Source organism: Apodemus sylvaticus, chromosome 9, assembly GCF_947179515.1.
Source record: "Apodemus sylvaticus chromosome 9, mApoSyl1.1, whole genome shotgun sequence".
Lineage (NCBI taxonomy): Eukaryota > Metazoa > Chordata > Mammalia > Rodentia > Muridae > Apodemus > Apodemus sylvaticus.
In genome coordinates, this window is record NC_067480.1 from 19,182,965 (window position 1) to 19,210,216 (window position 27,252).

At 37.3% G+C, this 27,252-nt stretch overlaps 2 pseudogenes; both read right to left on the reverse strand.

The window, feature by feature from the left end:
- Positions 1-289: 289 nt before the first annotated feature.
- Positions 290-27,252, reverse strand: part of LOC127692787 (S-formylglutathione hydrolase-like) — a 49,019-nt pseudogene continuing 22,056 nt past the window's right edge.
- On the reverse strand, positions 19,635-19,728 carry LOC127693209 (uncharacterized; annotated as a pseudogene).

The following is a 27,252-nucleotide window of genomic DNA, read 5'->3' on the forward strand; positions in this document are numbered from 1 at the left end:
ATGTAGTGTTTGTTGTGGCTATTGGTTGGCAGCAGAACTCCTATATCTGGAACCAAAATTTCTAAGCCAGGAGAACTTAAGGTCTTAAGAATAAGAATCATAAATTTTCCTAATGAGTCACTAGGTGTAATACTGAATGGAACTACTCCTTTTTCTATTACTTGGACCCATGGATGCTGGCTATGGGAGAAACTATATACTGCCTTCCAGTGAAGCCTGCTCCAGACCTCTAGGCTGCTGCCATCTAACTGGCATGGTAACTGTGTCATTAAAAGACCATTCTATCCTTCTATAAGGCCAACTGCTTCAGGATGACAAAGAAAATGGTACGACCAGTAGTTTCCATGATCATGGGCCCACTGTTAACACTTTCTTGGCTTGTGAAGTTAGCTTTTTTATCACAAGCAATACTATCTGTGAGGCAATCATGGAAAATAAGGCATTCTTTAAATGCACAGATGGTGATTTTGGCAGAAGTGTTGCATACTGTAAAGGCAAATCGATAAATCTTCAAGGAGAGAATCATCTCCATGAAGGACAAAGCATTGTCCTTTCTATGTAGGAAGTGGTCCAAAATTGTTAACCTGCCAACCTGCCACCAGGTAGCAGGTCATACCAGGGAAAGGGGCTCAGTGTTGGTCTTTGTTGTTAACAGACTTCACACTCAGTAGTAGTTGTGGCCAGGTCAGTCTTGATGAATAACATTCCATATTGCTGAGCCCATGCATAACCCCTATCTCTGAAACCATGACCATTTTGTTCATGGATCCACTGGGAAATAAAAGTTCTGCCTAGAGAAAAGGCCGTCTGTCTACAGAGAAGGACACTCTATCTTCTTGATTATTGAAATTCCTCTTCTGCTGGTCACCAGTTGAAAATCATTTGAATGGTATAGAGTTATCTTCACATCTTTTACCCATCTGGATAGATCGATCAACATAGTTTTCCCAGATGTCGTTCACACTAATTCCTGACCATAAGCCAACCTATTGACTACAGCTCATGCATCAGTGAACTATCCTTCATCCTACTAAACAAAATGCATGACCATGTGAACTGCCCAAAGTTCTGGCCACTGAGATTTCCTTTCTCTTTCCTTTGTCTTTCATGGTTCTCCAGAAAGGGGTTACAATGCTGTAGACACCCACTTCTGGATGGTGCCTGCTTAAGGTGCTCTTGCCTCTTCTTCTGCCATGAACCCTATTTGAATACAATTGCATGCTTTTTATGAGCACAAAACATTGTAAATTGATTACAAAACATAGGCATTTGGACAATTCTTTTTCATATAATCTTGGGTCTTTAGGGCCTGCTCAGTCTTGATCATGTATGTACATATTCCATTTAATAATAAATTTCTGCTGGGCATGTCCTACATTTTAGCTTGGTGGGTCAGATAATATACAACTCAAGATGGGCAGCTCAGATTACATGGTAATTAGATAGCTCATTGCCAAATGCTCAGCTTGTACAAAGGCTCAATAGTAGACCAAGAGCTGTGTCTCTAAGGAATAATACTTGTCTGCAGATAACAGTAGAGCTTTGCTTTAAAACCTCAATGGTTTCCTCTGTGATTTACCAATAAGGACCTGTCAAAGGTTCCAGACAGCATTCCTATCTGCCACTGATAACTTAAGTATCATTTGACCTGCTTAATGTTATGTTTAAAGTAGTAAATCAGCCTAAATCACAGCAGGACATGTTGAAGGGCCTCTGCCTCTTCCAGACACAACTCAAAGCCAGCAGCTTTCTTATTTACTTGCTATATGATCCCCAGTAATACTCCCAAGTGAGGAATATGCTTTCTCCAGAATCAAAAGAGGCCCACTAATCATTGTGATTCTTTCTTAATGGGGAGAGGAGCCAGGTGCACTAACTTACCTGTCACCATGGAAGAAATATCTCTGTATGCTCCAAACCATAGGACTCTTAACCATTTCACTGAAGTAGAAGGCTTTGAAATTTGGACAGATTGCTTTCCCACCCCTCTGATGTACATATGTGTTAATAAGAAATTCAAAGGGATTGCAACCTCCTGTTCACTTGCGACAAACAGAATAATGTCATCAATATAGTGAACCAATATGATGTTTTTGGAAGAGACTGATGTTCACTATCTCTTCGAACTATGTTAGAACACAGGGCTGGTGAGTTGATATACCCTTGAGGGAAAACTGTATAGTCTTGCCAACTGAAGGTAAAATGTTTCTGGTGGTCCTATTGGACAAATACTGAAAAAAAGGCATTTACTACATTAATAACTGTATTCCATGTGTAAGATGTGTCACTCTTCTCAAGTAAGGAAACTACATCTCGTATAGTAGCTACAATTAAATTTACTACTTAAGATTGTCATAGTCAATTGTCATCTTCCATAGTCCATCCATCTTCTGCCCTGTCTAGATAACTGTTGAGAGTTAAAGTCAGATATCCAGCATCTTTCAAGTCCTCTATGGTGGCACTATTTTTCAGAAATTCCCCCTGCATGGGGTTTTGGCTTTGATTTACTATTTTCCCTGGTAGACACAACTTCAAAGGCATCCATTACGCTTTACCAACCATAATTCTTACTCCAAAGATCAGAAAAACAATGTGGAAATCGACCAACCTCTAGGTATACTCTAGGTATACCTAGGTATATAGGCTCACCACAATTATATATTTAGGAACTGAAAAAATAAGTCACGATGAGTTTGGAGACCTCTTTGTTCAAAGGGTCATGCTTCAGCCAAAACTTCACTAATCGCACAAGCTCCACAAGCTCTCATTTTAATGAAGGGCTCACAATGCTTCTTGGGGTCTCACAGATCCAGCAGCAATTCAGAACCTCAATCCAATGGACCACAGAAAGATAGTTTTCTTTCCCCTAGTGTACTTACTGTTACCCTTGTAAAAGGATGCGCATCTGTCCCTCTGAGAAAGAACTGGAGAAAGAGTAACTATAAAAATCTTACGTATTTTATTAATGTCCTTCCTGAGGAAACCTGGAGTTCCATTCATTTAAGGGGCTTTGGTTCTGAAAACTGGCTCAAGTCTGGAAATTAGTTCAGGTACAAAAATTCCATCTTGTTGTGAGTTGATGTAGCCTTTCATTTGTTTAAGTATATTTTTGGTTATACAGATAAAAGAAAAATGTAGTAGGCGTTTATTTATTTTGTGCCCGGAAACATCATGGTTGTGTTTTCTACATAGGATAGGGAAGCTACACTCATGAAATCTCAATGATGTGGCTTCCTAAATAAAACCTGAACAACGTCTGCACAGTTTTCAAATACAAAAATAGATTGAAGAAAATGTGTGGGGCTTCACACATTGATGAGCAGCTCCGGGAAAATAGCAAATACCAACAGACTGAGAATTAGTCTTTTTCAAAGGTGAGCCCCCTAATTGATTACCAAATTCCAAATGGACTGCCCTAAAAGCATACACATAGGAAGAACACTAAAGGGATTCATCAAGCTTTGTGTACAAGTATGTATATGTGTGTGTTTTTGTGTGTATGTGTGTACAGAAACATATATACATATATGTATATATGTATATCCTAGATAAGCAAATATGTCATTAAGTAAAGTACACCATGAATTTGGCAAGAAGCAGACAAGACATAGGATGGATCACGGAGAGAAGGAGGGAGTCAAATTATATAAACACAGTACAAAGATATTCATTTAATAAAAATATATAAAATATCTTAACCTAAATGCATGTAATTTCAACATGGTTTTCCTAATCCAAAATAGAATCAACTTTATCTTTGTAAAGAATATTTAAAATATGTCTCTCCATATTTTGCAAAGCTCTTGACTGTCGGAGTACCTCTGGATTCAGAGTTATAGGTCACTCTGTTCAGTTCTCCTTGGGTTATTCTGCAGTCAGTCTACTAATCAGCATGCTCGCTTGGCTCTGCATGACCGGTCAGTCTTCCCGTGTAATGAGTGTCCAGTGTACCTAGGCACACAATTTCCTATAGGTAACTGAAGTATGAGAGTTACTGGCATTTTAGTGTTCTTCCTGCTCTCTCTCTTTCTCTCTCTCTCTTTCTCTCTCTCTCTCTCTCTCTCTCTCGCTCCCTCTCCTCCTCTCTCTCTCTTTCTCTCCTTTTTTGATATACTTTCTTAAGCAGTCATATTTTTTCCCATTTCCATTTGAAGAGGTTCACCACTTAAAGTTCCTCGATTATCGTATTTCCCCTGCAGTGATTTCTTCATGGAGGCCATAGAGACTAAAGGATTCTGGCTTTGAATGACACTGGCTACATGACAGGTCAAAATTACAAACTCTTCTAGGAATTACACATTTCAAATGCTAAGTATTTGGGAGGATTAGAAAGGAATTCCCTAAGATAGCCTGGTTCCAAACTGATTCACGTAAATTTCTTTTGATCAGTTCAGATAGGGCTTGGGGCAGGAGTGAAATGCAACATTATGAGTTATAGTGGGTATAGGTGAAAGGCATAAAACCCAGGACTGATAAAAATAAACATTTAAGTAAAACCTATGAGGACATATGTAACTGTGTTTTGCATGTTATAACACAGACACATAAAATATATTAAAATTCTGAAGTAGCTGAAAACTGAGCTAGGACTGGCATCATGGAGAGTACTAGAAATTTGACAAAACACTCTATTGTAGCCATACAACCACTTTCCTTCACATTAGTCTCAAATATTAGGAAATCACAATAGCTCATGCATTAAGCTATGTAAAATAATCACAGCAGAGGTTAATGGGTTTAGCCCATTTCAATTTGGATTCCTATCTTGATACACATACCATAATTACACCAATTTTCTTTTCCACACACATTTCAATATAGGAAAACCCATAAACCCTATTGTCTGGGTAAATATCCATTAATTTCCCCAATTAGATACACTTAGTATTTTGTAAAGTAGGTATGAATAATTTCAAAGGAAACTGATCACTTAGCTATTAATGCTTTCAAATTTCCGCACAGCCTTTGTCTTAATACACTTTCCAGTTGCTCATCCTGCTAGCAAATCCGAAGGCATTACAGGATTTTCCAAGAAAACAAAGAATGAGAGAAAAGGAATCTTATTCATAAAACCACCAAGGAAAACAAGCTAGATATGCAGAGATGCACAGCAGAGCCAATTTGCAGCCAAGCAGAACTGAGACAAAGCAACCAATATGGCAGAGTTCCCACTGAGGTGGCTCTATTTTAAGCAGGCACAGTGGCCATGAATAGAGTCCTTTATTCCTTCCTAATTTAATTCAGGGGGAGCAGGAGTAAACAGATTTTAATTCTGTCACCAAATGAGGTGAAACTGAACAAAATGAGTTTTGCCCTGGCAACACGTGGCAGACTTAGTAAATAGAATCTGAAAGAAGATGGTAAAAGTAAAATAGCTGAAGTATTTAACACTTGGTTTTAGTTTTTTGTTTTATTAAAATATATTTTAGCTTTACAAAGTATCTGAATTCAATACTCTGAGTTCAATTTTAAACCTAGCAGGAGAATGCAAAGCAATAGTTCAGAAACAAATCTAGCCAGGAAGTGTTTATCACATACTTATATTATCTAAATTTTATCCCCCAGTATTTTTTTTCTATAGTCTTAACTATACATCACAAATGTTTTCATTTTTCAAGCTATAGTGTGCTTACAGAATAAAGGATTTCAACAATTTCTTTCCAAATTGGTATTTGTGTGTGTGAACATTTGTGGATGGTTTTCTGTTCAATAATTTCTAACTCTGTGTCTAATTAAATTTTATGAACAGACATTAATTCTACATGTTTACGGAACTCACTGTCACATTTCTGCATATGCACCATGCACACAGCACACATTGATTATATCTACCTACCAGTCTACTCTCTCTCCACCCTTGCTCTGCTCCCAATCACCCTTCATCATTACTTACTTCCAGCAAAGGTTTGCAGTTTCTATGTTAATGTTAGCATATGAACATATATTACATTTTGGCATTAATCTATTCCAACTATAATGCAATTTTTTATGCATTTCATAGCATGAAGATAAGAGATAGGTTAAATAAACTCATACAACTCTTGGTGGCGGTTTTAATTCAGCACCCTGGGAGTCTAAGTGAAGAGAACTCAGGGCTTACCTGAAATAAAAATACACAGACATCTTTAGCTCTCTATAAGTCAGACCTTAGGCACTGTTTCCTCTTTGCAGCACTTTCCCCTGAATTACTTAAAATCTTATCACAATCTAAAAAGGTATCTGTTAGTCTCAAGATCCAGAACATTGTATACAAATAATCATGAAACACTTAAAAATCTATATAAAATGAATAGGTCCATTATATAACTAGAAATAATAAAATACACTATGTGTACCTGAACAATTATTGACACAACAATCAAAGATGATAACTATGAAGCCTCTTAAATGAAGTTAGCCATTAAATTCTGTTAGAGTTCGGACCTGTTTTGAAAACTGACTCATTTTATTTCCAGTTCTCCTGACGTCCTAGGAGAAACAACAGATAAAGATGTGTTGTGCCTCCTTGCTACAAGGAGAAACAAGCCGATTGATAAAGAGGGAATAAAATGGCAGTGGGCTTAGAAGGATCAAAGAATATTTCAGCAGGAACATGACATTTGGACACAATGCTGACAAAGCATACAGGAAGGATACCTTGCCAATGTCGAAATGGAAAATTAGGACAGGTAAGAAGCAGTGTGGGGACACTGACAGGTATCAATCCTAGTCTGAACAACCACAAAAAAGATGTCTAGAGCGTGGTTACTGTTGAATTTTGCTTCATCTTGAACAGAGTGGTAAAAAAAATGGTAATAGGTTAAAAAAGTATTCTATGCTTTTTATAATGATAAATATTTATTTCTAGAATCACTATTTTCATTTAAGTTAAAAAAAAAAAAAACTACCAGCATGTCAAAATGTCCAGTTTGAATGGTAGGGTATTTTCTCATGTATAAATAATATATTTAGCTCTTCAATTTTGTTTTACATAATGACAAAAAAAAAGCATTTAGGCAGTTAAATGAAAGTTCCCATCTCTATTTTAAGATGCAAACGTCTGGAAACATCCTTTTAGGTTTTCTTGTGGTGTTTCTTTCTGAAGTTATTCTTTTAGATGAAGATATTTCAGCCATCCTATTATAAACTGTACTGCATAAGTTTTAGACTACATTTCCAACATTTTAGAATATACTTAAAATGTAGAAAATATACTATAACGAAAGTTGTTCCATTCACCGTCTCATTATGGATTATTAGAAAAACCTCATTCATTAAATGCTGCTTGCCTTCACTTTTGATTGTTTTGTTTGTTTGTTTGTTTGTCTTTCATTTTTATTGATATATTTTTTATTTACATTTCAAATGATTTCCCCTTTTCTGGGTTCCCACTCCCCGCAATTCCCATAAGCTCTCTTCCGTCCCCCTGTCCCTCCATCTACCCCTTCCTGCTTCCCTGTTCTGGTATTCCCCTATACTCTTGCACTGAGTCTTTCCAGAACCAGGGGCCACTCCTCCATTCTTTTTGGACATCATTTAATTTATGGATTATGTCTTGGGTATTCAAAGTTTCTAGGCTAATATCCACTTATCAGTGAGTGCATACCATGATTGATCTTTTGAGACTGGGTTACCTCACTTAGTATGATGTTCTCCAGCTCCATCCATTTGTCTAAGAATTTCATGAATTCATTGTTTCTAATGGCTGAATAGTACTCCATTGTGTAAATATACCACATTTCTTGTATCCATTCATCCGTTGAAGGACATCTGGGTTCTTTCCAGCTTCTGGCTACTACAAATAGGGCTGCTATGAACATAGTGGAGCATGTATCCTTATTGCATGCTGAAGAATCCTCTGGATATATGCCCAGGAGTGGTATAACAGGGTCCTCAGGAAGTGTCATGCCCAGTTTTCTGAGGAACAGCCAGACTGATTTCCAAAGTGGTTGCACCATCTTGCAATCCCACCAGCAGTGGAGGAGGGTTCCTCTTTCTCCACATCTTCGTCAACACCTGCTGTCTCCTGAGGTTTTGACCTTAGCCATTCTGACTGGTGTGAGGTGAAATCTCAGGGCTGTTTTGATTTGCATTTCCCTAATGATTAATGATGTTGAGCATTTCTTAAGGTGTTTCTCAGACCTCTGAAGTTCTTCATGTGAAAATTCTTTCTTTAGCTCCGTACCCCACTTTTTAATGGGGTTATTTGGTTCTCTGGGTTCTACCTTCTTGAGTTCTTTGTATATACTAGATATTAGCCCTCTGTCAGATTTAGGGTTGGTGAAGATCCTTTCCCAATCTGTTGGTTGACATTTTGTCCTTTTGACAGTGTCCTTTGCCTTACAGAAACTTTGTAGTTTTATGAGGTCCCATTTGTCAATTCTTGCTCTTAGAGCATAAGCTATTGGTGTTCTATTCAGGAACTTTTCCCCTGTGCCCATGTCCTCCCTGCTTCTATGAGGGTGTTCCTTCACCCACCCACCCACTCCAACCTCCCTACCCTTGATTCCCTTACACTGAGGCATCTATCAAACCTTCATATGACCAAGGACCTCTCCTTCCATTAATGCCTGACAAGGCTGTCCTCTGCTACATGTGGAATCAGAGCCATGTGTACTCTTTGGTTGATGTCTTAGTCCCTGGGAACTCTCAGGGGTCTGGTTGGTTGAATTGTTGCTCTTCCTGTAGGTTACAAGCCCCTTCAGCAGTTTCAGTCTTTTCTCTAACTCCTCCCATTGGGTACTGGGCACTCAGTCCAATGGTTGGCTGCGAGCATCCGACTCTGTATTTGCAAGGCTCTGGCAGGACCTCTCAGGAGACAGCCATATCAGGCTCCTTTCAGCAAGCCTTTCTTAGCATCCAGAATAGTATCAGAGTTTGGTAGCTGTATCTGGGATGAATCCCCAGGTGGGACAGTCTCTGGGTGGTCTTTCCTTCAGTCTCTGCTCTGCACTTTGTCTCCTTATTTGCTCCCTTGAGTATTTTCTTCCCCTTTCTAAGGAAAAGGACAGAAGCACTTACACATTGAGAATCTTTTACAGATATTTTCTTATAGTGTAGCTGATTTTAACAGATAGCTGTTAAAAAAGCCTTTACCTAATTCAGAATAGAGACTTCCAACCATCTTGTACATTGGAAGTTAACTACAAAAACTGTAACCAACCTTTGCAGCTGTGAAGACAAAGAGCTTAATATAATTGTCAAAACTTGAGATACCTGTAAGGTTGACAAGCCAAGCCAGGCAAGTGAGTAATAACAGTCAAGATCAGTACCTAACAAATCAGAAATCATAGATGGACAGACAAGAAATTCTACACCCTATGTGGGTGGGCAGAAAACGACCAGTGCATGACCACCTTCTTATCTAGTCCAGGAGAGTACACAGAGAGCATGTGGATCTCCAACAGCTTGTCCTCTGCTAGGCAAGAGAACTAAACACTCTCCTAGTGATCCTACAGACTTCGTCCAGTTTCTGAAGCAGCACTATAAAAATTCCTTCATGGTGAAGTGTAATGATTTTGTTTTTGTTTTTGTTTTCTTGAAACTCTTCCAGTCTCATAAGTTTCTCTCACTTCTCAGTAAGTTTTAACAACATTCCATTCTGTTTCATTTTCTATTCTGTTTTATTTCCTCCACAAGGATCTCCAGCATTAGTCTTTATTGTTCTGGGATAAAGGACTTGAAACCATGTCCCAGTCCCAAGTCACATTCAGCTAAGTGTGATTTCTGGTATTCTGGGTCCTTGGGCCATGTATGACTGGACAAAAAAAAAAGATCCTGCTACATTGGAAATTTAAGCACTAATCATATATCCTTGAATTTTAATTTTTAAATGAAACTTCACCATTTAAGGCAACGGGAAGAATAGAACACCATGCAAATTATGCTCCACTGACTCCCAAATTGGAATTCAATGTATTTTATGTATGATTTACTTTTTTCTATATAGTTTGTATGTGTGTGTGTGTGTGTGTGTGTGTGTGTGTGTGTATTCATAAGTTTTATAATCACTTGGAAAAAAGAATTTTCACATATAAAAAACTAAAATACACAAGAAGAAAGATGCATTTTGGCCACATTTTCATAGGTTTGAATCCTTTGATATATTTATTCTGAGTCTATGATAAAAAATAAGAATGTGGTTCACACTCAAATCATAGCAGGACTATATGGAGATTTGTGTGTGTGTTGTGAGTGATACTTTCAGAAGTAAGTATTAAGTGAGTGTGACTTTAATTCAATCTTTTACAGAAGATTTTTGATAAAATGGGAATTTGAAAACATTAGTGTAGTTAATTTGAGACATGAAATATGTCTCAGCATTATTTTTAATCTAACATTTCCTTCCTTAACTTAATTGAATAAAGTATCTAAACCTCAGTACTTGAGGAAAGAACAGGTTTGTTTATCCTTCGACGGGCATTTCCATTGCTCGGGTTCTGTTTGTGGGTCACTCTACTGATTTCCATAGCTATGAACTTCATTACATCACATATGTCAGCAGGGTGTGGGTGGGGGAAAAGGTATGGTCATGTGGTGTTTCTAAAATGCAGAAAACAAGTCTGAATACTTTATAGAAACCCACTCTGAGAATACTAACCAGGCCCCTGCCATAACTACATTAATCCTTTCAAAAAGCAATGGCCAGAATAACCTAATTAAATTGCAATGAGTAAATCTTAACTCTACATAAGTAAAACATCCATCACTTCTTAATCATCCCATACGTGGGGACTATGTTACCCACCCATTAGCCTGGGAGTACTGAGCACATCAAAGCATAGCACCTTTGACTATCATACTTATTAACTAGCTTGGAAATTATCACAGTTCTTTATTAGCTTTTGAACATAGGTGACACAATGGAAAAATCCAGGTTCGCTTTTGTATGAGCCAGCTGACTCGTTATATTCAAGATCATATATTAAAATGTATTTATTTATCCAGATAGCTTCCTTGTGAAGCACTTAAAAAGCCCATACCTGTTTCTAAGTTTGTCTTTCCTACACAAATCACTTTTACTGCCTTCCCAAGCCTGTCAGCAGGTTTAGAGTTCACTGCACTACAATTTCCATAATGTAAATCTTTTTGTCTTTCCTTGTAAAAGTTAATTTTTAAACATTTCTGGTTTATTTGAAAGGTTAAAAATCAGTAATGAATTTTGCTTAAACCATAGTTAAGTGACTACATTAGCTTAACATTTCTTATCATTCAGGATTATACATGGATTCACACTTTAGTCTCAAAACTTATCCATTACCATAAAACCATATTTAATCTTCCATTTTAGATTCTTTCATTTTTAAAATTGATAGTTTGTTGTAGAAACAATTTACACATATTTTAAGTCATAAAATTAAACAGAATATGAGTAACATATAAACATATTGGAGATACGTTAAATTTTCTACAAACATTCTATCTCTCTAGAACTCTACAATGGGGTTATGAATGCATGATTCCCATGTTTCTACCGCTGGAAAAAATTCAAATCCTGATGTCTTACATTGTACTTTGCAAGGGCATGTCAGGTCAAGTAAAACATACATACTGTCTAGAGTAAAAAGATCATCCACAACCTATGCTATGAATTGGAAACTAAAAATATTGACGTAATGAAAAATATGTGATTTTTAATTTTTTTCATTATTTCTTTCTCGAGATACAATAATCACATTGTTTTCCCTTTCTCTTTCTTCACTCCAACTCCTCCCTGCCCTCCTTGCTCCTATTGAAATACATGACATTCTTGTATTGATTGTTTCTATATCCATGTGAATATTTTAAAGCATATATCAAGCTTCAGTACAAAGTGTGGATGATAGAAACCTTTAAGTTAAAAATGATGTAATTCTAGATGAGAAATTGAAGCTTGCTTGGTCTTCAAAAATCAGCTTACAACTGAATAGACTGTGGCATTTAAGCTTATCAAGGTTTTCTCAATGTTCACAATATTGTCATAATTACTGTTAATCTGGAACTGATACTATGATTAATAACAATATTAGTGACATTTCTCAATTTTTATCTTGGACAAAATTTGCAGTACATGAATTGAAATTTAGTTTATTTTTAATCATGAAAATAAATAATATTAAACAACAATGTATGTGGGGAGTCAGAAGAATTTGTGAAATTTAGGCTATCTTGCAAAGTTAACAATACTGAAAACTCTAATATCTTTGCACACAAGGAAAATGTGTTTTTGAAAGAGACTGGATTCATGGAATTGTCTTAACTTGGCTATTCACATAACAACCACTTAGTGATTCACATTCTCTGAACTTGTCCATTAAATCATGTTTGCCCTTTTCCTGTACTGGAAGATGAAACCCTCACTTCTGAGATTCACTATATACTTAACAGTTTTGGGAGAGGCTGGAGAATTGTCCCAAAAAGTACTTGCAGAGGACATGGGGACTCATTCCCAGCACCCCTGTGACAGCTCACAACCATCCGAGACTCCAGTTCTAGAGCATCTGTTCCTTTCTTTTCACCTCTGTGGGTCCCAGGCCTGCACACTGTACACAGGCCGATGTGCAGAAAAAACACTCACACACCCATAGAATAAAATAAATAAATAAAATGATTTTAATGTTTCAGACTGTTGAGTTTAGTTCTACACTAACTTAGGTCACCTACAAAAGTATTTGCTTGCATGAAACTAGCTTGAGATATTTGCTCCATAAACCATTATAGAATGACATATAATTTTCTATTCAATGTGATTTCTTTCCGGGGAACAACTGAATGAAAATTGTGCTAGAATAAAAATACAGCCTAACAAACATTAACAAAAATATCGTATATTTATGTGAATTTCAGCATCAGTTTTTGTAACATTTCCAAAACTACCAGAAATAGTATCATAATATAATTGTCAACTATGAAAATTATCATATTCAAGAATAAGTAAAGGAAAAAAGTATGCCAAAAAGAAACTTATCTACTAAGGAGAATACATGATAGCGTTTTATTGTAATAAAAATGAAACAATATATTTATGAATTTAATTTTTCCATTTCATATTTATTAATATATGCTATTCTTACTTCAGAAGAATAAATCTGTACTTGTTTAGAGAAAATAATTATTTTCACAATGATGAAAAATTCAGGCTTTAAACATGAACATCCTATATGAAAATTTTGGCATTTTCTTATTTAAAACACACATAGTATTTAGCATATTTTACATATAAAAGAAATCATCATAGACCTTTTGAATATTGGTAATGAACAAAGCTCCTTAACACATTTCTATTAACTGGTTTAGATACTAAACTCTCTTTAGAGGATCTCTGAGCTCTGGGACCAAACTCACAGCTATAGTTGATTATTTCAAAGACTTCTTTTTGGTTCCTCCCAATTTTTGTTATTTATAAGTAATGTCCTCCTATTTAAATGTGTTCTTTTCCTTTTCATTGTTAAAATCTCTTTCTTAAATTTCTTCTTTGTTTGTGAGTCTGAGTGTGCGTACCACAGCACAGACACAGGGGCGGGAGGACAATCTGTGGGCACCAATGCTTTCTCCACCTATGTCCAAAGGGCCAATGGCAGGTCATTGGCTTGGCATCATTAGCATCTGAGCCAATTCACCATCTCTCTTACATATGCCATTGTCCATCAGTCTTTCCCTTCCTTTATGTTTTCTTTTAATATTTCCTTTCATAAAAACACCCAGAAATATGAAAAGATATGAGAAAAAGAGCAAGTAGAAAAGGACTCTTGATAAAAAAAATCTGTGAAATGTTAACTAATATAAAATATCTAGTAACTGATTTTGGTATTATTTTTTAAATGTCTTTTCAATGCCTACTCTATATAAATACCCAATAATACAAGTATTGACTTCTTTTGTGCTTTTAGGAAAAGGAAAAAAACCCACTATTATGTAGCATATGCTTAAATTAGACTATGTTAATTTTGGAAAGAACATTATACCATAAATATTGCATATGTTGTCCCATTGTTTAGAAATCTAACGAGCAATGAAATATCATTTTTATTTACCATTTAAACTTTTTAAAATAAATAATCCCTTAAAATGTACTAAACTAAGTACAATTAATGTAAATATTTTATATACACTTTTGTAGTGTGGTAAATTCCCTATAATTGGCCAAAGAATCATTAGTTTGACGGAGTTTCTTCTACATAGTTAAACTCTTCGTCAGGTTTTATAACCTCAGCAATCACTTATGAGCTGAGGTCATACCTACCTCTATTAGTTAAGGTTTCTAATGCTGTGATAAGCTACCATGACTAAAAGCACCTTGGAGACTAAAGGGTCCATTTCTGTTTACAATTCCACACCACAGTCCATCATCGAAAGAAGTCAGGAAACCAACTCAGGCAGAGCAGGAACACGCAGGCAGAGACATGGAGAAGAGCTGCTGCTGCCTGGTTTTCTATCCATTGCTGGCTGAGTCTGCTCACTCATGCCATCCAGGACCAGCAGCCCAGCGGTGATACCACCAACCATAAACCAGACGCCCACAACAATCATTAATCAAGGCATTGCCCACAGAGTAGCATCCAGGCAATACTTTTGGATTGCGGAGGAATTTTCTCCATCACAATTAGCTCTTCCAAGATACAATTGTATCATGTTAAAAACATTAAGCCCAACAAGAGTCTTTTAGAAACAGAGACAGGTGCTTGGGACCAAATGGATTCTCTTCTATGGATACATAAACCAGCCATTCTCACATCTTACTACAAATCGTAGACAAAGTCAAAATGGCTCTTTTACTCTAGAATACGTCCATAGTTTGCAATCTACAAAATGTGCTGAGTTGATTATAATTGATTATAATACCTTAAGCTTGAAAGAAAATACTTGATTTTGAAGTTGTATAAAGTTTATTTTGAGTAACAAATATGAAGATAAAGTTGAATATTTTAATGAGGCGCCATGCAATGTTTTGAAACTTATGTTCATTTGAATGTTTATATTAGGTCATATATATATATATATATATATATATATATATTTTCATCATTTATTTATTTTTATTTTAAGTGCATTTTGACTACATGTATGTCTGTGTGAAGGTGTCAGATCTAGGAGTTACAGAGAGTTGAGACTTGTCATGTGCTTGCTGGGAATTGAACCCTGGTCCTTTGGAAGAACAGTCAATGTTCTTAATTGCCGAATCATCTCTCCAGTCACATTTTTAATTTATTAGTATAATCCTTTTGGGGGAAAAGTATCTAAAAATGAAAAAGATAAAAATTCATGTTGCACTTTAATGATGAATTACATCTACTTTAAGAAAGATGGGGAAAGTGGTATACTTTTCAATGAAGTGAAGTAAGCTTTAAATTTGCTTTCACTAAAAGGCAAATTTGTATTTTGTTTTGAACAAAAGTCTGTGCATATGAGGAAAGAAAAGTTAGTATGAAGTATAGTATGCGTTAATTAGTCTGTTAACTTTGGAAAGGACATTTCTCCATAAACACTATATGTGTTGTCTCACTATTTAGAGAAATGCACAAAATACATAGAGTAGACATTTACATGTAAACCTAATGAAGTTCTTGGAATTGTATGCTGCATGGGGATACTACACATAAATTAACAGAATTTGTAACCGCAAAGGTTATACATTTTTCATTCAGGACTGTTCTAATTTTAACTAGGCAATCTGATTGAAACCACACAGATAATTTAGATTTTACTACAGTGCTATTGCAAAGGCCAAGTATATCTTTAGTGACATCTAATCAAGAATAGACTATGGTTGGTCATTGTAGGACATACATTAAATCCCAGCATTTATGAGGCAGAAGCAGATGGATCTCTGTCAGTTCAAGGCCAACAAGGTATACACAGTGAGTCCCAGGCCAGCCAGCACTGAGACCCTGCCTCAAGAAACACAAAACAACAGTCCCAATGGCATGACTCACGTCTGTAATCCCAAAACTTATGAGTCCAAGGAAGGAATTTGCCATGAATTGAAGGCAATCTTAGGCTCCACAACAAGAGTTTGTATCTATAAATGAAGAACATAACAAAGATACTGCAAATTATGTGTTTATTCAGTTTGCGAAAATGTGGGACTTTATTTCTTTTGAAAAAAAATGTTAAATTGCTTTCTCATTCACAACGTGATATCTCCCCCAATGACTCAAATATTAGAATTTTAAACAGTCATTTACTTATATACAAGTTATATCAATCCATAATAACTATTTCTTTGGATAAGTCATTAAATAATATATTTTAAAAGGCATTGAGATAATGTGTGCCATGTGTCTATGTTCAAAGGTGACAGAAGATTTATTGTACCTACATTTTTATTCTTTGAAAATTTCATACATGTGCATATTGAACTTTGATCTTATCTCTGCTCACTATTTCCCTTGAACTACACCCATCAATCCATCTTCCTCCAAACAGTGATGCATTATATATATTGTTGTGGTTGCTGTGATCCTCCCGTGTCTACTTAGTGCTGCCCAAATGCCCATGTGTGTGAGAACATCATGGAGCATGTATACCTACTCTCCCAAATCTGACTCTCCCTCTCCAATGGTAGCCATCAATTTTCAGTAGCCCCACAGCTGGAGTGAGTGGAATGGTACTTGGGAAACACTCCACTAACATGTTAGAAATTTGAGTGGCTTGATCGTATACAGGAAAGCACAACTGGAGTTGTGTGCATCAGCCGTATAATATTGAGAGCTCGTGATATATAAATGAGAAAGATTGATATATAGGAACTATTTATGGCTGAGTTCTCAGTGATTTCTTTTTCCACTCACGTTAACCAGTTATAACCAGTTGTGGGTCTCTATATAAACCAATAAGAAGCTTCTCTGACCAAGATTGAGAATAGGGTCTCAGTATAAATACTCAAAAGGCAGCTTAACAACAGAAGGGCTTATAATATCTCCCCTGAATAAATCCCTTCAATAATTTAAGCATTAAACTTCATAGTAGAAATAGCACAAATTAAAATGCCTTTCTGTTATTCTCTATCCTCTTATTAACTGTGGCTTACAAATCTTTATTTATTAGCCAAACATATCCATTTAAAAGTTGCAAAAATGATAGTGTAATATGCAAGTTTGGATACTATTTAGAGTGTATGTGTCTCTCTCTGCGTGCGTGTGTGTGTGTGTGATAGGCCAATCAAAACAGCCCTATATTAACATTAAAACTTTGTTATTTCAAAGTCATTGTGACTTTGTGAGTAGAGGTTGTTTTTAAAAAAGCAAAATTACTGACTGAATATAAATGTATCAAAGCTTTATTAAAATTTTGTTCTGTGCTACCAGACCATTTGTTTTAGAATCAGTAGGTCTTTGAAATCATCAGAATTACTAGAAAGACAACAAAAACCAGTATAGCTAGAAGGATTTTTGAAATCTTTTAGTATTTAGAAAATTCAAATTTACTGGCTTTTAGAAATTTTATTTGCTATCACAGTATCTGATAAGATGCTATGAGTTTGAAGGCTGTAATTATCAGGACATTACTGGCAAAATGACAATATTTTTCCCTTACTAAAATTATATTTTATATGTTTAAAATGCCTATCTTATAGCTTGTTCAAAAATCATCCTGGTCTTATATCATGTATCTTGCCTTAAGAATGTTTACTAGCTCTCTAATTTTAACAAATTTCCTTCTTATACAGCCTATATTTACATCCTGGTGTAATTACATAAAATAGAGCCAAATCAAAGCAAAAATCAGAATGTAAAGAGATCCATAATGAAGACATCACTTGAGAGTCTCTGAACAGACTTTTGGAATGAATTTCAATAGTATAATATTTGAGCTACTTATACAAACTGTGTGGTACTAAACCACAAGAATGCTGTTTCAGTTTCCTATTGTGCTGTGACGGATCACAAAATTTTAGTTTCAAGCATTATGCTACTATATTATCATTTTGGAAGTAAGGAAACTGAAATGTTTTCTACCATCAAAGACAATGTATCACAGGGTCACATTCCTTCTATGGGTGTTAGTAAAGAAATCATTTCCACAGTTTTCTTTTTCTTCTTTGAGAGGCCACCACATTCTTAGCATTAATATCTTCCAAAGCCGCCTGCACCATCCTCAATTCAATCTTTCACTGTTTTCTTTCTCCCATTACTAAGAAGTTTTGTGATTATATTGATCACACCTGAGTGATGTAGGATAATCTCTGTAAACAATAACAATAACAGCAAGAAAATTAACAACCTTAGTTTCATCTGGCACCACAGTTAGCAATATTATTCGATATACTTCTTATTTACATTTTAAATGATTTCCCCTTTTCTAGCCCCCCACTCCCGGAAAGTCCCATAAGCCCCCTTCTCTCCCCCTATCCTCCCACCTACCCCTTCCCACTTCCCTGTTCTGGTTTTGCCCTATACTGCTTCACTGAGTCTTTCCAGAACAAGGGGCCACTCCTCCATTCTTCTTGTACCTCATTTGATGTGTGGATTATGTTTTGGGTATTCCAGTTTTCTAGGTTAATATCCACTTATTAGTGAGTGCATACCATGATTCATCTTTTGAGTCTGGGTTACCTCACTTAGTATGATGTTCTCTAGCTCCATCCATTTGCCTAAGAATTTTATGAATTCATTGTTTCTAATGGCTGAATAGTACTCCATTGTATAGATATACAACATTTTTTGCATCCACTCTTCTGTTGAGGGATACCTTCTATAGATAGGGCTGCTATGAACATAGTAGAGCATGTATCCTTATTACATGCTGGGGAATCCTCTGGGTATATGCCCAGGAGTGGTATAGCAGGATCTTCTGGAAGTGAGGTGCTCAGTTTTCTGATGAACCGCCAGACTGATTTCCAGAGTGGTTGTACCAATTTGCAACCCCACCAGCAGTGGAGGAGTGTTCCTCTTTCTCCACATCCTTGCCAACACCTGCTGTCTCCTGAATTTTTAATCTTAGCCATTCTGACTGGTGTAAGTTGAAATCTCAGGGTTGTTTAGATTTGCATTTCCCTAATGACTAATGAAGTTGAGCATTTTTCAAGATGCTTCTCCGCCATCCGAAGTTCTTCAGGTGAGAATTCTTTGTTTAACTCTGTACCCCATTTTTTAATAGGGTTGTTTGGTTTTCTGGAGTCTAACTTCTTGAGTTCTTTATATATATTGGATATTAGCCCTCTATCTGATGTAGGATTGGTGAAGATCTTTTCCCAATTTGTTGGTTGCCGATTTGTCCTTTTGATGGTGTCCTTTGCCTTACAGAAACTTTGCAATTTTATGAGGTCCCATTTGTCAATTCTTGATCTTAGAGCATACGCTATTGGTGTTCTGTTCAGAAACTTTCTCCCTGTACCGATGTTCTCAAGGGTCTTCCCCAGTTTCTTTTCTATTAGCTTCAGAGTGTCTGGCTTTATGTGGAGGTCCTTGATCCATTTGGATTTGAGCTTAGTACAAGGAGACAAGGATGGATCAATTCACATTCTTCTGCATGCTGACCTCCAGTTGAACCAGCACCATTTGGTGAAAAGGCTATCTTTTTTCCATTGGATGTTTTCAGCCCCTTTGTCGAGGATCAAGTGGCCATCGTTGTGTGGGTTCATTTCTGGATCTTATATCCTATTCCATTGATCTGCCTGCCTGTCACTGTACCAATACCATGCAGTTTTAAGCACTATTGCTCTGTAGTATTGCTTGAAAAATACGGAACGCTTCACGAATTTGCGCAGGGGCCATGCTAATCTTCTCTGTATCGTTCCAGTTTTAGTATATGTGCTGCTGAAGGGAGCACCACAGTTAGCAATATTTATGTGAAGTTCTGAGCAAGCCCTTGATCTCTCTACTTGCAATGGGTTCCTATGCCTTCTGTTTCTTGACCAATGTGGGTAGCAAACTGGAAGCATTGATTTGCCTCATTGGAACCAGTGGAATAAATACTCTTCAAAGAAATGTTTATATGTGTCGAGGTTTTATCTTTTACTGTCTATTGCAATGCTAAGTGGTCTTCCAAGTCCTGAAGTCTGCATGTAGTCCATGGGATCCTGCCTGCAAGTTAATTCTGATTGGCGAATAAAAATGCCAACAACAAATAGCTGGGTACATAGTTGATATTTGAGTTTCACAAACTTGCAGGAGAAATCACCACAAGAAAGAAGAAAGAAGCTGGCTCCTCAGGTAGTACTATGTCCAGTTTTCTGAGGAACTGCCAAACTGATTTCCAGAGTGGTTTTACCAGCTTGCAATCCCACCAGCAATGAAAGTGTTCCTCTTTCTGCACATCCTCTCCAGCATTTGCTGTCCTCTGAGTTTTTGATCTTGGCTATTCTGACTGATATAAGGTGGAATCTCAGGGTTATTTTGATTTGCATTTCCATGATAATTAAGGATGTTGAACATTTCTTTAGGTGTTTCTTTGCCATCCTGTATTCCTCAGTTGAGAATTCTTTGTTTAGCTCTGTACCCCATTTTTAATAGGATTTTAATAGGATTATTTGGTTCTCTGGAGTCTAACGTCTTGAGTTCTTTGTAAATATTGAATATGAGCCCTCTATCGGATGTAGGATTGGTAAAGATCTTTTTTCAATGTGATGGTTGCCATTTTGTCCTATTGACAGTGTCCTTTGCCTTACAGAAGCTTTGCAATTTTATAAGGTCCCATTTGTCAATTCTTGATCTTAGAACATAAGCTATTGCTGTTCTATTCAGGAAAATTTTCCCTGTGCCCAAGTGCTCCAGGTTCTTCCCCAATTTCTCTTCTATTAGATTCAGTGTATCTGCTTTTATGTACAGGTCCTTGATCCACTTGGACTTGAACTTTGTACAGGGAGATAAGAATAGATCAATTTTCATCTTCTACCCAGAAGATGTTCCAATATGTAATAAATACACATGCTCCACTATGTTCATAGCAACCTTATTTATAATAGCCAGAAGCTGGAAAGAACCCAGATGTCCCTCAACAGAGGAGTAGATACAGAAAATGTGAGTACATTTACACAATGGAGTACTACTCAGCTATTAAAAACAATGAATTCAAGAAATGGATGGAGCCTGAAACTATCATTCTGAGTGAGGTAACCCAATCACAAAAGAACACACACTGTATGCTTATAAGTAGATATTAGCCCAAAATTTCAGAATACCCAAGATAAAACTCACAGACCACATGAAGCTCAAGATGAAGGAAGACCAATATGTGGATACTTTGATCCTTATTGGAAAGTGGATCAAAACACCCATGGCTCACAGCCAACCAATAGAATAAGAATCGTCCCCAATGGAGCAGCTAGAGAGAGGACCCAAAGAGCTTAAGAGATTTGCAGCCCTGCAGGAGGAACAACAATATATACCATCCAGTATCCCGAGAGCTCCCAGGGACTAAACCACCAACCAAAGAGTATACACATGGAGGGACTCTGTTACATATGTAACAGAGGATGACAATTTCAGACATCAACGAGAAGAAAGGTCATTCATTGGTTCTGTGAAAGCTCGATTCCCCAGAATAGGGGAATGCGAGTCAAGAAATTGGGGGGGGGGAGTGAGCAGGCAGAGGGGGAATGGGATAGGGAATTTTTGGTACCGTGGGAAGGGGTTAACATTTATAATGTAAATAAAGCAAATATCTAATACAAAAATTAAAAAAAAAAGAAGAAAGAAGTGGCCACAGGATAGAAAAGAGCATACAGGAGAGAGAGAGAGAGAGAGAGAAAGAGAGAGAGAGAGAGAGAGAGAGAGAGAGAGAGAGAGAGAGAGAGAGAGATGAGCCAAGGGACCGGGGCCCAGAGGGCTTCCTAATTGGCACTAAGTGCAGCTGAGATAAAATATAGTAAAGTAATAATGGGACTATTTATAGGAAGGTCGATTCTTACGACATGGAAGATAGGCCGTTGCCCAGCTCCTTTGCTGCCTAAGGAATATTTTAAAATACATATGCTATGTGTCTTTCATCCAAGAACATGAATGGTCTAAGGTGGGCAAGAAACCCCATGCAAGGATTTTTAATAATTTTTACTACAATCACATATTTTAGTTGCCATGGTAAAAATGCCATGACTAAGGAAACTTATAAAAGTAATCATTTAACTAAGGGATTTCTTGAAGTTTCAATGAATTTGTCCATGATCGTGATGGCAGTAACAGAACAGCAGACCAGCAGGCATGGCTCTGGAGCAGTAGTTGAGAGATTACATCCTGATCCTCAGGTAGTAGGTTTACAGAGAGGGAGACTAGGCTTGGCCCATCCTGAGCTTTTGAAAACTTGGCAACAGGCCCAAAGTAGAGTCCAGCTTAATGCAAGGCCCCAACACCTAACACTATTACTGAGGCTATGGAGCGCTCACAAAAAGGGACCTTGCGTGACTGCCCTCTGAATGACCCAACAAGCAGCTGAAAGAGTCAGATGCAGAGTTTTTTTGCACTGAACCAATGGACAGAAGCTGCTGACCTCTGTGGTTGAGTTAGAGGAAATCTGGAAAAAGCTGAGGAGGAGGGTGACCATGTAGGAGGACCAGCAGTATCAATTAACCTCGACCCCTGAGATCTCTCAGACACTGGACCACCAACCAGGCAACATACATCAGCTGATATGAGGCCCCATATCACACCAGAGGACTGCCAGGTCTGGTTTTAGTAGGCGAAGATGCACCTACCCCCAAGACGTTTCAAATATATTATCCTATGGAGGCCCTTCTCATTTAAACTAGCATGCGTTGTTTATACAGAGAAATTTTAAAACATACTTCTTTTTTTATTATTCGATATAATTTATTTACATTTCAAATGATTTCCCCTTTTCTAGCCCCCCCCTCCCCGAAAGTCCCGTAAGCCCCCTTCTCTTCCCCTGTCCTCCCACCCACCCCTTCCCACTTGCCCGTTCTGGTTTTGCCGAATACTGTTTCACTGAGTCTTTCCAGAACCAGGGGCCACTCCTCCTTTCTTCTTGTATCTCATTTGATGTGTGGATTATGTTTTGGGTATTCCAGTTTTCTAGGTTAATAACCACTTATTAGTGAGTACATACCATGATTCACCTTTTGAGTCTGGGTTACCTCACTTAGTATAATGTTCTCTAGCTCCATCCATTTGCCTAAGAATTTCATGAATTCATTGTTTCTAATGGCTGAATAGTACTCCATTGTGTAGATATACCACATTTTTTGCATCCACTCTTCTGTTGAGGGATACCTGGGTTCTTTCCAGCATCTGGCAATTATAAATGGGGCTGCTATGAACATAGTAAAACATACTTCTAAAGCTTAGGCACATGATAGAATTGTGTGGTGGAGCCTGGGAGCCATAAAGTACAAGACAACCTAAGTTCTGCTCTTGTTTCACTGTCCACACAAGCTACTATAAAATCCTAACACTGGTTTTTATGGTAGTCTCAATTTATATGATAGTGTTTTGGGGGAAAAGAGAGCCAAGGGTGAAAGGCTGTAATTATATCATAATCTCAAAAATTAAAGAAAAGTAAAAACAAAAGTCTTAACTGAAGTATATTCAGGAGATCAATCATTGGAATAAACAAACTCTCAAAAAAAGGATTACTGGGTAAGTGTATAAAACTGCAATTGACAGTGAGAGTCTAAGTTCCAGGGTGAAGCTTCAGAATGCAGAAAGGCTTTTCTAATTTTATGGAAGTTCATTAAGATGTATGCACTTTGGTCTGTCTAATACTACTGGGTGTTACCTTTTTATTTGCATGTGCTTTACAATAAAATTTTAATTTATTATTGAAAAGGGAAAAAGAATAAATGGGCGCCAAAGACAATCTACTATGTCATCACACGCAAAGCAAATCAATGGAGAAGCTGTGATGCTTAAATGGAAATCAATGGAGAGGTAATTGTTGGAAAAATGAATGCATCCTGTTTGACATTACAGCTAGCTTTAAAGCTTTTGTAGTTGTTGAAATCTTGGCATAGAGAAAAAGTTACCTCTGTGAAGAAAAATTCTTCAATACGGATATTTGATAGGGTGACAAGATAAGGACATACAAGTCCTTTTAGAATAAATCAATACATTATATTACCCACATTCGCATTTAAAGCACAGGTACTAATCAAATACCACAGTAAGCATTCCAGAGGCGCCGCTTAGAAGAGGAGTACTGACTCAGGGAAACTGGTTTATATATTAAAATTTTATGTGCAGCATGGATCTGTAATGATAATTTTTAATACAAATATATGCAGTAAATTAATACAGCGGCTGTTCTCTATTTTAGTCAATGCCCTAATAATGACAAAGAGAAACGAAGATTTATTTAGTCAAGACTGACAGCAATACCTGGGCTGTCATTGATCTATTTTAATCCTCTAAACTAATCCGTCTACCTCCCAGCCAAAAACTCCATTGTAATTGTATTTAGGACCTCCCATGCTCTAGCTGAATTCTCATAAGGTCTCCTCACTTCCCTCCTGTTGCTAAATCTCCTATTCTTCTTTCTCTTTCTGTCTCCTAGCTGTCAGAAGTCCTGCCTTACTCTCTCTTTTGCCCAACCATTGGGTGATCAGCTTTTATTTATAAGGCAGAGAATAAATGGTAAGCACTGTTTACACAAACTTGAGACAGGAGATTCTTTTTTTTTATTATTATTGAGTATCTTCTTCATTTACATTGTCAATGGTAAAACTGTTCCCAATTTCCCCCTCCCAAAAGCCTCCCTCCCCAATGATTCCCTACCCCTCCTCCCTCCCCCTGCCTCCATGTATATGCCCCTCTACCCAACATGGTCCCACCCCCCATTTCTCCCCCCCCATCTGTTTCCCTTTGTTGTGGCCTCTATTGAGCCTTTACCTGACCAAAGACCACTCCTCCCACTGATGCCCAAAAAGGCATTCCTCTGCCACATTTTTGGCTGGAACCATGTATACCCCTTGGTTGATGATTCAGTCCCTGGGATTCTTGGGGTGTCAGGGTGTCCGAAGTCATTGCTTTTCCCATGGGACTATATACCCCTTCAGCTCCTCCGGACAACCCTCCAGATCCTCCTTTGGGGACCCCAAGCTCAGTCCAAGCTTGGTTGCTAGTTTCTGCTTCTGAATTCGTAAGACTCTGGCAGGGCCCCTCTGGAGACAGCCATGGCATGCTCCTTTTGGTACATGCTTCTCATCATAGTGTTGGGGTTTGCTGACTATTTATAGGATGAATCCCCAGGTAGGGCACTAGCTGGGTGGTCTTTACTTCAGACTCTGAGATTCTTGACATAGCATTACAATACCATGTCTGAATTGAAACAAGATTTGAGGGCAAAGAAATCAGCATTGAAAAAACACAAGGATAAACTTTACACCATACACAATAACATTATGCCTACATAGATCCTCTGGTGTAGCATGTTTGGCATGACAAACAAAGTTACTGTCCATGTGATGAGCTATTTTTCACATTTAGTACCAAACTGTTGATTTATGGTGTTATTTCCTTTTCCAACAACAACTATAAATAAAAAACTAATTGATTTTAATTGCTCCAAAATGGAACATTGCTTTAATTACATATTTTTCCTTTCAGTCCTAAAGATACTTTTTATTTGCTATATGAAATTTTAAACCATTTCCCCATACATAAAGGAAATTATGGAGGTAGACACAGCCTATAAACATGCTAACATAAGTTAAAGGAGACTTTCTTAACATTAGGTAGAACTCCTCCAACCTTAAAATTATGAAGTAGTTAATCCAGGTAAATGGTTCAGAACTTATTATGACTTAGTTGCAAGGGCAGTGTTTAGCTTTAGTGGTCATGAGCATGCACTGCATTGGCCATGAACATTGGCCATGAACATGCACTGCATTGGCCATGAGCATTGACCATGAGCATGCACTGCATTGGCCATGAGCATGCACTGCATTGGCCATGAGCATGCACTGCATTGGCCATGAGCATGCAATGTATCGGCCATGAGCATTGACCAAGAACATGCACTGCATTGGCCATGAGCATTGGATATGAGCATGCACTGTATTGGCCATGAGCATGCACTGCATCGGCCATGAGCATTGGCCAAGAACATGCATTACATTGGCCATGAACATTGGCTATGAGCATGTACTGCATTGGCCATGAGCATGTGCATTGGCCAAATTTGTGTGAATCTTTTCCACATGACAATGTAGAAATATCCCTGTGTGCTTCTCAATATACTAATTCAAAGTCAACGTTTTCTCATTTTATGAGAGTCTACCATAATTTCTCATTTTTTAACTTGTAAAAGAAAACAGCAACTCATTCTCACTATGCTTACTCAAGAGTCCACATAATAAAGAGTAGTAATATCACTACCATTTCTGTATTAACTCCACTGGTTAACTATGAGGCTATTATGTTTTATTCATCTATTACTATCTAAAGATTTCTTTATAAACTACATTAAGTTTTGTAACTGAATAAGCACTTTCATGAAATCAGTCATATTTCAAAAGCAAGATAAATTCCATTTTTAAAAACATTTATAATCATATCATTTCCTCCTTTCTTCCTTCCAACATTTCCCATGCCCCCTCTTTTTCTGACCTCTCAAATACTCTCTTCAATTCCCATTCAAGTCCAAAGTCTCCTCTTTTCTTTTGATATATAGATAGATAGATAGATAGATAGATAGATAGATAGAGATAGATAGATAGATAGATAGATAGATAGATAGATGATAGATAGATAGATAGATAGATATAGATATAGATAGATATGTTTATATCAAAATTCTGAGTAATTGCTCAGTTCCAAGAGGCTAGGTAGTTTAGCTGAACTTCTATATAAGCTGGAATCCTGAATAAGTTAGGTTCCAACAGACATGCTGGCAAGTAAGTGCAAACATTGCAAACAGGTGAATCTTCCTTCTTCCAATGTCCTTACATAGGTCTCCACCAGAAGGTATGGCCCAGATTAAAGATGTGTACCACCATGCCTAGATTTGGAACTTGTTCTGTCCCAGACTGTGCTTAGACTCAGAGATCTGCTTACCCCCTCCCTCCCTTTCTCTCTCTCACTCTCAGTCTTTTCTCCCCCTCCATCTATTCCCCTTCTCTCTCTCCTCTCTCTCTCTCTCTCTCTCTCTCTCTCTCTCTCTCTCTCTCTCTCTCTCTCTCTCGTAAAAGCTGAATATAATAAAATAGACTGCAGTGCTAACACTGAGGGGATGTTTAAGTTGGGGCATTGGAAACCGATGGATTCAGAAAATTTAGTGCCCTATCACCTTTCTAAATTTGGTTAAATTAGTGCTCATTGTGAGACCGACCCTGTCTTAAGAACTGAAACGGGGAGCCAAGAGGATGTGGACTTCTTACATCCATGTGAATACACACCTGCACAC